The sequence below is a fragment of the Topomyia yanbarensis genome, chromosome 2, assembly GCF_030247195.1.
Source record: "Topomyia yanbarensis strain Yona2022 chromosome 2, ASM3024719v1, whole genome shotgun sequence".
In the NCBI taxonomy this organism is placed as follows: domain Eukaryota; kingdom Metazoa; phylum Arthropoda; class Insecta; order Diptera; family Culicidae; genus Topomyia; species Topomyia yanbarensis.
This window is the reverse complement of record NC_080671.1, coordinates 432,663,979-432,678,699: the sequence shown is the minus strand read 5'-3', so window position 1 is coordinate 432,678,699 and position 14,721 is coordinate 432,663,979. Positions and strand designations below refer to the sequence as shown.

General features: G+C 37.2%; 1 protein-coding gene across 3 annotated transcripts in view; it reads left to right on the top strand.

Moving 5' to 3' along the window:
• LOC131685485 (serine-rich adhesin for platelets) overlaps positions 1–14,721 on the top strand; it is a 248,995-nt gene that overhangs the window by 10,315 nt on the left and 223,959 nt on the right. For 2 of the 3 annotated variants that reach the window (XM_058969225.1, XM_058969222.1), the window contains exon 2: positions 9,263–9,324. The gene's annotated coding sequence lies outside the window, so the exon portion shown is untranslated. The remainder of the gene's footprint in view (positions 1–9,262; positions 9,325–14,721) is intronic. The other variant, XM_058969223.1, reaches the window with a different exon arrangement.

Sequence of the window (14,721 nt, the reverse complement as noted above, 5' to 3'; positions counted from 1 at the left end):
TTTGTGAAAGAAATAACGTTACGTCTTTGGAAAAGTTGTGGTGGCTGCTTTAGCAAATATCTTTGCTGAATACATGAAGTTTCTTGTTTAAATTCTTAAGAAATTAGAACTCGTTATATTTGGATGACCCCCAAGAATATTTGATTAAAATATCTTACCAATTATCATTCATACAGGTTTCATATATTTTACGAAGTTATGGAGTAAAGCCATGTCAAGTGATCCTCGAATTTTTCGCAAAATCACCGATTTTCATGAGATAAATTTTAATGTATAGGGATTATGGTAAATAGCTTTTGGTATAAATATTTCGTTAAAACTCCTTTTTTCCTTTGAGATATTAACCCTTAAACTTTATTGCATGATAAAATTGTAAATTTCATATCTCAAAAACTACTGAAGATAATTGAATGAATTTTTGTACACTTGTGAAATGAAATTTATACTATCTCATAAAAATATTTTTTCTGTATTATTGTGTGAATAACGGTACTTTGCGTCTATTTAAAAATTTCAATTGTATTTTTTCTTGTGTTCTTCACGCTAAAAGCTTTCGAAAAGTATGTCAAATTACGCGTCAATCTTTCACCTTCAATAATCTGTTTTGATAATTTTTCATTTTTGTTTCTATCGAGAGTTATGGATGATTTTGTAACGGTGCGTTCCTTCGACGCACGGCCTATTTTGATGCAGCCTGCGAGAGCTTACATATTGGCAACGCCGCATGTCGCAACGTTCTACTGCGCATCGCTTTGGAAGAGCGTATCTTATGTCCAAAATTGCTATCTCTGATATTCAGGCAAAAAAATAAGCTTTTCTGTACGGATTATTAAAGGTGAACGTATTCCGAGTAGGTTGCATGGTTTTTAGCGTTATATTTTTCAGGAGGTATTTAATTTTCCGTCATTTAATCTCTCAAACCGGCGCGCTCGGATGATGGCAGTTGCTGTGCAAACTTGAGCAGTGGACATGTTTGAATCTGCATGGATATGACTTTTTTGCAAATTGAAATATTTTACCACTATTTATCGTCAGTTGGTTCTGTCTAGATGTAAGCACGGTATATTTACTCGAAAAACATTCGTTTGTTTTTTTGTTATAAGTATGGTTCGACCAAACGGATACTGTATTGCGCTAAAACAGTAACGATGATTTTGAATTGAAAATTGTTGATGATTCACTGAAATGTGATGAAGTAAATAATATCATACTAGAACTTGGAGAACCACTAATTAATAAAATTAACATAAGCAATAGCGATAAAGAAAACACGCCAATGCAATTGAAAAACGGATTCAAAATAAACTTGTTTCGCAAGACACTTCGTTGTTTATAAGTAAGATTACTCAGTGGACATAAACATGCGAAGTAAAATGCTGTTTTCATAAAATGTTCCATTTTCCTGTATAATGTTGTAGACTAATAATGAATGTTTCATAACATTGACTAATAACGTTTTCGTTTGTACCTGACACTAGACTGAGATAGACTGATTACATCCAAGTTTGAATGAGTATAGCCCCGACTACACTGGTGTAGTGCACTGTCAAAAACGAAAATGCCATAACAAAAGTGTCTTTGAAGATGGCAATAACATAAGCGTATTATATAAGTTATGTTTCGGTTCTTTGCGATACAGTTTAATTTCTAGTAAGGTTAAATTATAATAAAAAAGTATTCATTAAACAACTATTGTTTTTGTTGTGTCAAAAAAAAAATCGGCCTTCGGTCAAAAAAAATCTAAAATTATCTCAAAATATCCGGAAAACATTAACCTTTGATAATCCGTATAGAAAAGCTTGTTCTTTTTCACCAATCTAGAGATGTGGTTTCATTTAGTCATGCGAAGCACACTTCCTACGCGATGCGCATTCTGACGTTGAGACGTGCGGCGTTGCCAATATGTAAGTTCTCGCAGGCTGCATCAAAGTGAGCCGTGCGTTGAAAGAGCGCACCGTTACAAAATCATTCATAACTCTCGATAGAAACAAAAATGAAAAATTATCAATACAGATTATTAAAGGTGAAAGATTGACGCGTAATTTGACATACTTTTTGAATTTTTTTAGCGTGAAGAACACAAGAACAAATACAATTGAAATGTTTAAGTAGATTCAAAGTACCGTTATTCACACAATAATACAGAAGAAATATTTTTATGAGATAGTATAAATTTCATTCCACAAGTGTACAAAAATTCATTCAATTATCTTTAGTATTTTTTGAGATATGAAATTTACAATTTTATCATGCAATAAAGTTTAAGGGTTAATATCTCAAAGAAAAAAAGGAGTTTTAACGAAATATTTATACCAAAAGCTATTTACCATAATCCCTATACAATAAAATATATCTCATGAAAATCGGTGATTTTGCGAAAAATTCGAGGATCACTTGACATGGCTTTACTCTATGTCAATCGTTAAAATGCACTATTTTTATTAAAGCGTAATTTTTCTTATCGCGAGTATTTTCGAAGATATTGGACATTTAAAAAAAATACAAAACTTATATAACTCTACTGAAAACAACGAGAGACAAGTGAACACCATATAATTAGCATTTCTAATTGCAACTAGAGGTGGCTTGTCGTTTTACCCATTCAAAAATTATTACTTTTGAAACTTTTGCTAATTTTACCATAAATTAAACATTAACTTCTAAGTCGCAAGAGATAAACCGATGATTTCTTCTGGAAAGACATGTATCATGATAAGACGAACAATTTCACTTGAAAGGGGATTAATCACTAAAATTATATTATTAACATTAAGGTTTCAAACTAAATTTTTTCTTCTCTATTTACACTGTACTGCACGGATCTGAGTTCAAGATTTTTCAATTTACACTTTCATTACTCATGATGTTCTTTACTGCTCGGAATGTTTTCAACGTTCCTTACTCCGGATGTCTCTACCGCGAGAATCACTTTAAACTGCATTTAAACTGCTCATCGCGCCGAGCAACTCGCTAAGCCCAGCTGGCTGATAAATTCATAGACTAACTGTCGGTGGCACAAAGACTTTCTATCAATGGCTTTAGGCTCGTGCATATATGAAACGAGAATCGTTATCGACGACTCCGATTTCCGTTCAATCGGATCAAAGATAAACCAAAAAAAAAATAATAAAAATATTCTAAAATATTCTAAATATTTCGATAGAACTGACAGATATCTCGATAGTTTGCTCAAATAGGCTCAGAATTGTGATATGTCTAAAGCAAGCAAATGTCATTATTAGCGACAAGTCTTCTATAGTCCTTCATTGCGTATACATGTCCGTTCAGGTAGTTGAGATCGACGGTGTGTTCACTGATTCAGGTTGGTCATGCGTCATCGCTTCTGGAAAGATATGTATCTTGATAAGACGAATAACTTTCTGGAACATGCTGAATTTAAGTTACGTTGAAAAAAAGTTTTTAAGGAGCCATTTACAAACAACGATCAATAACTTCGAGTGTACTATAAATAGAGATTTTTGGTCTTCAAAAAAGATGTTCGCAAAAGCAAGTTCTTTAACATTTCCGAAGATTTTATCTTGTTTTTTATTCTTTGAAAAAAAAAATGTAGCAAATATCTCACATCGCGGGGGGGGGGGGGATAAATGACTATAACTATAGCTTTAAAAGGTTTTAGACATGATTTTTTTTCGCACGTTCTTGGCGAAAAAAAAAACACTGTGGGATGGCATAAATCTATAATGGTAAACCGTTCTGGAAATTCTAACTCTAGTCATGCACACTGGCGGATTCGGACAGATAAAAGGGGGGTGCTTTGTTTTTGTGATTTTTTTGATTAATTTTAGAACTAAAGTCTTCTTTGGATCGGTAATAAACTCATCAGCAGATATCTACACAAGTATCCCTTCCTTCTAGTTCTCATGTCAGCTAGTTTGTCTGTAACTAGAACTGAGATTTCTTCGATATATGTGCAGCATCTCTTGTTCACGAACAAATCTTCATCATACACGCCCAAGTCATCAGCGTTGTAGTACGACTGGATGTTCTTGTTTGCGTCTAGTGCAATCGGATTATGATTGTGTGTTCGTTCCTTTAGTCGTATGATCTTTCGTTGGTGGTGCTGGCTATTGAGTTGGAGGTACTAGGCGCAGTTTTCGCTCAATATGCACTGGTTGGGTAATCACTGCAAAAAAGCAAAGCTTTGGTATTAGGTTCCATTGCAGACCTCCACCTTCCGTTTCGAGAAGCTTTGTAACTGATTTTTTTTAACAGAACATTTGATGCTGATTACATTTTAAACATACAGTGAGTAGCTTATGAAATCAGCGCTTTCCGCCCTGAACCGGTAAACCAGAGCAACAAATTTCTATCACCTCCAACGCTTGCTGAACAAATTGAACCAAATAAAAATAACGTGATTTTTATTGAAGAAGTTTAGGAATCAAATGAGTTTGCTTTAGTATTATGTAGAAAAGAGGTTGAAGATATTTTAGCCTTGAAGCGCGTTAGATTGTAATGAGTAACTGTTATAACTTTCAGAATAGCAATGTTTGTTTCGGCAACAACTTCACAACTAATTCGCAACAAGAAATGTATAGAAATTTTGTTGCAAACAGTTGCGGCAACAAAAATTGCTACTTGAGTTGAAATTCAATAAAACTAATTTCGACTTGCTTTTATTAGTAGTGATACTTCTTTCATATTTTCCACCTATTCGGCATTGATAAAACAGAAACTGCTCAAACTTTTGTTATAATGGTTAAAATAATGTAATTTTGAGTACTTATAACACATCGAGTTTATTTATATTTATATTTAGACAAAATGAGATTTTCAAATTAGATTTTGTGTATGAATACCAATTTTGAGTGATATCTTTCCATCCTATTCAAAGTTGTATCCAAAGACAAAAATTGCTCGTTTTAGGACCACATTACCCCACCATTGTACACAAGGTATACCAGATCCCATTGGATTCCTTAGACTTGTGCCATTTTATTTGACAAACTTTTTCCCTAGAATTTACAACCGTGTTATGGTCTTACTTGGCTTTCGAGGGCAGATCATTTCAAAGTGTTAACTACATACGAAGAACTGTATGAAAATATCCTGGGTAGACGCCCATGTGCCCGTTCTGCAAGCACGGTAAGCTAAGCGCCAAAACAGCTAAAGGGAATTCATCCACTACAACCAACATCACCAAACAGCATTCGACATCTGCTGATACACCACAGACAGCCGGCCAAAAATAAATGGCGGACAAACAATATCCCACGGTATCCCCAAACCAATAGCTACCATATCTAGAGAAGAAATGAACAAAAAGTAGACGGTTATACCAGAGTCACTCGAAAACACAGAAAGCACCAAACATCGAAGAGCGAAAACTAAAGCTGCTCTAGCGACAACGATATGGACGCAAACACGAACGAGGGAGAAGGCAGACGGAATGATCAACAAGCAGCAGAGGGTAAACCTAACCATTGCTTCCCACCACGGTAGAAAGTTAACACAAGGAGCGGAAAGCAGTGCGCCCAGTATAGACGGCAGCAATATTATTCGATTATTTTTTTCATTTACTTTTCATGAATTGTAACTTCTTGCTTCTTTGAAATGTTTATTTCCATAAAAAGCCTAACGACCCTTGAGGTTAAAACTTCAATAAATAATTACATCAACAATAAAAACATCCTTCGGGTACAGTTTTTCGGCTGGCTTGAACGTTGCGATTAAAACTTATACTAAACCAGTAGCCGAGCACCCAAGATGGGACATCTGATAACTTCAGGAAGTACACGAAAAACAACGAAGACCGTAGCCCATAATACTCTCATGTTCATGGTGGTTGATATGGGTTTTTTAAATGGGTTTAACTAATGAAATCACCATTACATAGTTCGGTAGATCTCATAAAAGGCCATATTTTTGAGTATTTATGTGTTATTGAGACAGTTCTTCTGTTTTGATGGTCGTGAAATTTGACACGGATAATATTTATGGCTTTTTCAGAGGGCTGTGTGGTTTTTAGGGCCCATGAGAATTTACTCGGGACTCTTTGGTGTACGGCTCGACGAACTTGCACCAATGAGCTTTTGCCAAAAAGATCCGTTCGGAGTCGATGGTGGAGTTCTTACTGGCTTCTTACTGGTCGATGGTGGAGTTCTTACTCTCTCTGCAACAAGAACATCCCTATAACAGACAGAATCAAAATCAACTTGTTGAAGAATCTCTTTCACTGTGAGTGCTCTGTAGAATTCATTCAATTAATTCTTCAAGGATAACATTGTCCCTCGTGACTGGAGGCCCTCTCAAAACCAGGAAAAACAATCTCCGTCCACAACTCGTATCAGTCGATTGAATTGCTGTCTTGTAACCGGAAATTGTTCGAGAAAATGATCCTATTTCGTCTCGACAATTAAATCGAAGCAAACGCATCAGTGTTCCTGGGTATTACGGGGGATTTTGATTAAGTTTCTATCAACGTTCTTTCAGAGAAACTGCACCAGCATGGTCATTCACTGATTTTAAATAACTTTTTGCTAAACATGCATTTTTCGCACACCTTGAGTTGCATGCAGTCGATCTCATATCGATTGCTCATCCTATGTGATATTTCGCATACGCTTGTGATTGCAAATTTTGAAGGGCTTGTCGAGCTTAATCCTCGGATCAGATTTATGCCCTTGTACTTCGACAATATGGCACAGAACATCAATTCTTTTTCATATAACCCCATGTTAATTTCGTAGCTTTTTATTCAACTTCAAATTCAAATTCTTTGACATATCCGTAAAGGAAGTGATTCATAGAATCCCGGATCACAAACACCCGCTAATGATCCCAAATATTTTTGTAATGAATTCTGTGAAGTCGATGGCAATAAATGAAATTTACGATAGACTTATTTGGTTCAACGTCCTTCTCATCGGAGATCGCTCGAAAGTTGACAAAGAAGTTTCTGTGTTTGTGGTGATGGTTATCACGACATCGAGCATGTTGTCTTGACGTGCACCGAATATTGTGGCGCCAGGTCTTAGTTGTTCCCTTCCCTTCGTGCTCGAGAAAGATCGCCCAACGTTTCGATTCGGGATGTAATGGCAGGCCACAATATTCAAATTTAGGCATCTCTTCCTTTTTTCTTGTTCTTGGAAATCCCCTGTACTGCCTTTGTGGTACCGATTAATACCAGCAATCGCTTTCATGCTCACCACTGTGTCCGCGGTAACCGAATTTAAAGCCGAGAACGATCTGAAGGTCTGATCCGTTTTGGAGGATTTCCTGCCGGTCGAATCACTGTAATCCGAGGCTATCGTTGATCTTCCGTTTCTCATAAAGCTGCATCGTTGTTCTTCCTTTCTCCCCTAGGGAGAATCTTTTGTACTACTGTCGCCGAGATGTTTGAATTAAATGTCTTTCCAAAAAAGGGTTATCTTGCAAAAATTAAATTTGAATCTGTTTCTACCTTTTTCATTCAATCGAATTCACATCTTATCAAAAAAAGCTCTCTTATTTTTAAACAAAATGCAATTGATCCCCCGTTTATATTTAAACATAAAGAAATTATATACCTGCTATAGACCACAAAGTTTTGATTTTCTAAAGAGCTGTAAGTGGCGCCTAAAGCGCTATCTGGCGCACTATCAGATAAAGGACCATCCATGAATGACGTAAAAAATTTTGAGTGATTTTGAACACCCCCTCCCCTATCGTAGCATTTCGTCACGAACCTCTAAATACCCCCTGATAATTACGTAGCTTGAAGGTAACCCTCCCCCCTTGTCCCCGTAAAAAAAAATGAAAAACGATGTTAGTTAGATGGAACGGGAGATGAGATGATTGTCGTGACATCAGGTCAACCCCTATTCCCCTTTAAAACAGCTACGTAGCATGACATGACATCCTACCCCTCTGTCGTCATACATCATCACAAAATACGAAACTCCCCCCTCCCCCGTATAATGCTACGTCATTTATAGGTGGTCCCTAAATAGGCCAAAAAATCTGTTGGGGAAAATAACTGATAATTTTCCTGGAACTGAGCGAGACGAGAACAAAGAGAAATCATGCGGAACAACTCACGTGACATTTACAGTGTTGCTGGTAACTGGTTACAAAGTTGCTAGTTGAATTAATTTCATGAAATTCAGACAACGCTTCAGGCGTCATCTATTGAATAGTCTAATCTCTTTAGTTTGAAGTTGTACAATTAAATACCAAACCAAAATCCAAAAACGAAATCATCATTAGTCTCTGCTATAGCTAGTGGGTGTAATTCACGGGCCGAAACACGGATCAGTTTGTTTCTAACATGCACAAGAAATGAAAATAAGCTGGCCTTGATTTTTTTGTGACTGCTGCGAACCACGTTCGTGATGGTGATAAGTTGGTACGTAATTAAATAAGAGAGCTTCTCTGCAAATTTACGAATACAGTAAATTAGTAGATCGTTTTGTTCGGACCACCGGTTTTTTTGTGGTTTTGTTATTTTACTAGCTGCGTTCGAGTACTGGTCCACGTGTTTTAGTTCTTTTTTCCTTCCCCAAAACACCACGTGGTTCGTTTTACTTTGTCGAACTAGATGAAAAATGCTAATGAAGTGTCGGAAGGGTCCACTTACACTGGCGCACGTACAGATTACAGCTTTCAAGCTAACAGGTTAGTTTGTAAATAAGGTTGCGATTAGTGTGAGAAATTCCGCGGAGCTCCGCATCTCCTGCGGCGTAGCTATAGTTTGCTGCTACCGGCTTATAGCTGTGCTGGGACGCCATGTTTGTTTTCTTTTTATGTAACTCATCATCACTACCGCGCTTGCCGTGTGCCAAGAGAAACAAAAAAAACTATAGCAGTACCTCTACACAACATCAGCATGTTCATATTTTTACGTCCACCGGATCGAAGTGGTTGGAGGACGGACACGTGTGTGGAGTTGGGCGAGTGCCCTGTGTAAAATGCATTTATGCGGGAAGTTAGATAAAGTGAAGAATTGCAGGAAGCATTAAATTAAAAGCAACTCTATGTTGTATGGAGATAGCGAGAGAATCAAAAAGCAGACCGCAACGGTTGCCTAAACAACCGCTCAGTCCACGGAACAGGGGTGTTGTGGAAGCAGAATAAAAAGATGATAATTAGATTCTCGTTTGTTGTTTGTCTTCGCTGCAGCAGGACACGACCCGCCGATAGATACGAGACTATCGATAAACAAACACTAATCGATTGCCTTGGCATGCTACGTCAACAGTCGTGATTTAAAATGTCCCATCTTTTTCGATGCCCTGATGAAACGATTTTCTTTTTATTTCAGACAACTGCTCACTGCATAACGTCGGTCGTGTTGTTACCCGAAAGAGTGTCCCAGATTGGTAGGTAAGCTACATTTCCTGCGTTTATTTTAAAAGCCAGCTCACCAGCAGCGGTTTAGACCGGACCATATTTTACCAGGCTTTATTAGAGACAAGAAAGCGAAATTGGTAAAGAGCAGTTGCTGTCTAGCGAGTGGACAGATGCTCTTCCCGGTGTACACGCTTTGAAGTACTGAGTAGTATGGTCAGCTCTATCCATGAAAGAAAAAAAAAATCTACACCACGCACTTACTCTGCGTCACATTTTGGCGTCCCTGGCCGAAAACGTGTGACCCGGTTTCGCAAGGTTGGTCGGTTGGTAAAAAAATGGTGCAAATCGAATACTGTACTCTGAACAATTAGATTGAAATAAGTAGGCACCAGTCGTAAATCGCTGAGTGGACTATCGGTACAAATCTAAATAATTTAGTTGAGTTGACTGGCAGATGCCAAGAGATAAGAGAATTTAATCAAACACGTACAGAGATCTCCAATGTTTACACACTATCCATAAGTTCAAAAAAGTGGGTAAATAACGACACAAATTGGTAGGAATATTGATAAATAATTCGCAGTTGCTTTTCACATCGTGTTTCACCGGGATGGAGGACGAAACTTAATTCAAAGCTATCTTCATGGACAGGAACTCCTTCATGTCCATGTTGTTTGTGGACAACAACGTTTTGAAACAGCTATAATTAAGCGCAAAAACGAGAAAGGCTAATAAATGTGACAATTGCCTTTGATTTGAGTATTAACAGTTTCAAGGATCAGCTTTAGAACTGAAGTTATTGCAATTAGTCTGATTGGATTCTGATGCAGCAGTGCTACCAGGGGCAGATTACGTTGACAACGGACCAAGACCTTTTTTTTGCGAACATCTTTACTAAAGACAAAAAATATTTATTTATACATAGTTCACTCGAAGTTATTGACCGTTGTTTGGGAATGGCCCTTTAATAACGTAAGCTCGACTCCTGCCAGCAGAAGGCAAAAGATTAGTCCGTGAGATTTGAAGTAAGTACGTTAGGCATACATACATTAGGCATAAGTACGTTAGGCATAATGGACGTTGGGCATAATGGACGATTGGCATAATTCACAAAAATATTTAAAAGTAATCGCAAGGCTTTCGTTAGAGATCTCGCTTGTTTTTTCAGGCTAGGAAAAAATGACGCTTTGCTATACCATACCTTCGCATAACTCTAGCGAAAGACTCCAAAATGAAAAATACCATGCGATATATTTGACCCTTACAAGTGTAGAGTTTTTTTTTATATTTTTCTGTAGACGAGATGAAGAAAATATCCTTTCAGTTTTGATACAAGCAAATTTTTAGTCTTTTAGATGTATTACGAATACAATTGCATCCAAATAAGAAAGCAAAATAATGAACAGACTGTTGTAATGGCATTAAATTATCAAGGGACTGGAAGGTGAAGTTGAAGTATATTTTTCAATATTAAGAGTCATAGTACTCAAGGGAGATCAATGGGGTGAAGATCGGTTCCGACAGCATGAAATACAAAGTTACTTTACGCTCGTTCGGACATGCCGCAGACTCAGGTGATTCGCATTTCTAATGACAAAAGATCCTCACTCCTGCGGCAACAGACAAAAGGTTAAGTCGCCGGGAAACTCTAAGCTTTCTCATTTACCATTTTATTTCTAAACTTTCTTCCTTCAACTCCTTGCTCTTCCTTGAGTACTATGGCTCTTAATATTGAAAAATATACTTCACCTTCCAGTCCCTTGCTATTTAAATGCCGATACAACATTTAACAAATTAACTCAATAGGTTGTTAACAAAAAATAATGAACAGACATTAAGTTTTTGATCCAATAGACTACGCATTCTACGTTTGTGACGATAACTTTTTTGTTTCGGCAGCTCATCACAGTACAAGAATAAACTCTTTCTCACATCAAAGTTTCCGTAGCTCTATTTGTGATGGCCTCGAGAATACACTCATTGTGCTTAAGAATATGGGAGATAATCAATATAGAACCAGCAATATTCGTATATTCGTTGAATGAATAATAAAATGCATCATTCTTTCTTTCATGAGCTGTTCTTTTAAGTTATATATTTTCTTCTTGGAAAATTACACCTTGCATGCATAAAAAACTTATCTAAGTTAATCCTTACATGCCCAACTTTTTTCTAGTGTTCATAGGGTTCAAGAAACACGAAAAACTCGCTTTGAAAGATGTTTCTTCCGCAGTGCTGGAAGCTGCTCAATATTTACCTTCTGGTGCTCAACTCATTCTCCTAGAAAATTTTCAATATTCTATATGCTAGGAAAAGATAGTCGAAGACGGTCCAAATTGATACGCTTTAGCAGTTTTCAATAATAATGGAATATAATGAAGATATATCAAAATTCCATTTATCAACGCCAACTCTAAATATCAGAATAATAGCCTTAACTTCAGTTTTAAGTTCTAATAGGTCCAGCTACTGGTCTGCCTTGTTTTTGTTAGTAAATTCTGCCTAAATCATAAGTTTTAGCAGTTTAAACCGTTGTTGTTTAAAAACAACATGGGTATGTGCTTTATTCATACCTTAATACAAAATAGACTGATTTCTAACAAGAGTATTTAACCTATTTTGGAGATGTGCAATTCGTTCATTCGATGTTCATTCGTTCTGCATCTTTTATTTGAGTGAAGATTTCTTGTGGTATATACAATAGAATAAAATCACAGAGAACAGACATCCATGATCGAACAAAAATATTTAAAAAACGTGTGTAAACATTTGAATTAATATACTAAAAACACTAGCGCCGCCACACCAACCTATCCCAACTATCCGTCAAATCGATTCCGGAACCGGTTCGAAATCCTGGATGGATTCTGCATGGAATCTAGCTCAAAGAAAACAACCGATTCCGACTCTATCGGTTGACGCATTTGAGCTGGAATTCATGCTGGAAGTCCGAATCGGTTCCGGACTAGTTTGACTGGGTAGAGGAATAACCGCTGTCAATTCAGTCGCACTCAGCCACAAAAAAACATGACGACAGTAGCGCACCTGGTTTAGATATCCAAACTACCTTCGAAACCGTTAGAGATTTTACACAAGTTGAATGCTGAAGATGTACGTCTGTTCTCTGTGATAAAATGTTGATCGAGTTTTATCAGCTTCCAGAGTAATTCAAAAAAATTCAAACATTTGAGCTCTTACCATCCGAGGCTGTCACAACCAAAAAGTTATTTCCTTTAAGGTTACTTCAATATGATAATTTATGCCTAACGTCCATTATTCCAATCGTCCATTATTCCTATCATCCATTATGCCTAACGTCCATTACGCCAAACGTCCGTATGCCTAACGTATTTATGCCTAATGGGGTACACCCTGTTTCTACCACTTCTAGTTTTCCGATCGGTATATTTCATATCCTTGCTCTCAGTTGAGTACTATGGCTTCAAATTTTCATAACCTTCCCTACTTAGTAATCTCTAGCTAATTGAATGTCGTTAAAAAGTAAAAAAAAGTTTTAAAAGTAATAACTTTCGAACAGCCAAAAACAGGCAACCAGCTCTAGTTGCAATAAGAAATGCTCCATGAACGTTATAAAACTCCGTAGAGTTCACTTGTCTCTTGCTGTTTTCAGTAGAGTTACAGATGATTTGAAAAAAACTATTGATTTTTCCAAAAAATGTCCAATATCTTCGAAAAGACTCGAAATATGAAAAATTAGGCAATAATAAAAAAATGTGTATTTTTTACGATTGAAATAACTTCATAGAATATATGAAACCCGTTGGAATGGTAATTGAAAAGATATTTAAAAAATAATAATTTTGGGGACCATACAAATATAATGAGCCATAACTTCTAAAGCACTTGAAGAAGTTACTTCGTGTATCAACAAAACAATTCGTGAAAGCAATCTCAACAACTTTTCCAAAGACTTTGGCTCATGAAAGTTACTAAAAAAAGTTGGAGTATCTGACTTATAGGAGGATTGATCACGAAGATCATAGCAGTAAATGACAAAACTTGCTATTTTTGAAGAGTAGTCCGAAAACACTATTGACGTAAAGTGAACCATTTGCGCGTTAACACATCCAATCACAATTTGATAATTCAAACCTTTTTACGGAACCTACCGAACTTGTCAGAATGATGCTTAAAAGTTATACAGTCGTGATTCGCTGTTTGGATATTTTTTAACTGGACCGATTTCTAGTTGAGCATCTGAATGTCAAAATCTTATGTCAAATTTACTTTGACAATCAATCTGACAAATATTAGAGATGTGAATAGATACAATTACACTACTAACGTCTCCCTTGGAGAGTTTTTGACATCTGTCAGTCGGTCCAACTAACGAATCAAATTCGTTAGTTGGACAGAGGTATGGCCCAACCAGCGAATCACGACTCTATTAATATTGTATTGGCTTTAAAAAGAATAATCCACAAACAACCAGCAATAATGTTGAAGTTCCCTAATAAAAAAATATTATACACGAACTTTAACCCATATAGTCCAACGATTCCACATATTGTTAGGAACAGGTCGTTAAGCTCTTGAATCATAAGATGTTTATTAGGGTTATTAATGATAAAGACTTTGTGTCTTCAGAAAAGTTGTTGGCAAAAGTTTGCTCTACAACTTTGGCTAACACACATTTTGCCTTTCTCCTATAGAAATGTTATGCAATCACTCTGAACATCGTCAACTTAATCCCGGCTTAATTTTTTTGACTTACATAGGTTTTCTGTATTTTAACAGGGTCGTAGTTAGGATGATGCGGTGAGGCCCTCCCCCACATCACTCACCACCCTTCCCTAAACCGCCTTTCCCTCATCAAGTACCCCTTCTACGCGAATAAAATTTTCTAATTCCTCTAGAATGAATTTTCCTAGTGGGTCTGAAAAACCAGTGAAAAATTTGGTTTGAAATGATTTTGAGTTGAGAAACTAATTTAAAATTTCTTAACAAGTTGAAAATTTTTGGCCGGTTCCGAGTTGTGACCCAGCCGCAGACGTCAAGCATTGCTCTTCTTTCGACGTAGAAACGAGGACATACGAACAGTTTGTGTTCGGCAGTTTCGTCTACACCTGGGCAGTCAGGGCAGGCTGGGACCTCCGCGTGCCCGAACCTGTGTAGGTACTGTCGGAAACAGCCATGGCCTGACAGGAATTGTGTCAGATAGATGTGAACTTCCCCATGGGGTCTTCCCACCCAGCTCGATATGCTAGGTATCAGCCGGTGGGTCCACCAACCTTTCAAGGAGTTATTCCACTCACGCTGCAATCTGGCGACCGAGGCCACCCTGGTGCGCTCGCGTGCTCCTATGTTTCCACGTAGCTCAAAGCACTCCTCATCTTCCCGGATGACCAGCCCGATTGGCATCATGCTCGCTATCACGCAGGATGCATCGTGTGATACCGTGCGGTAGGC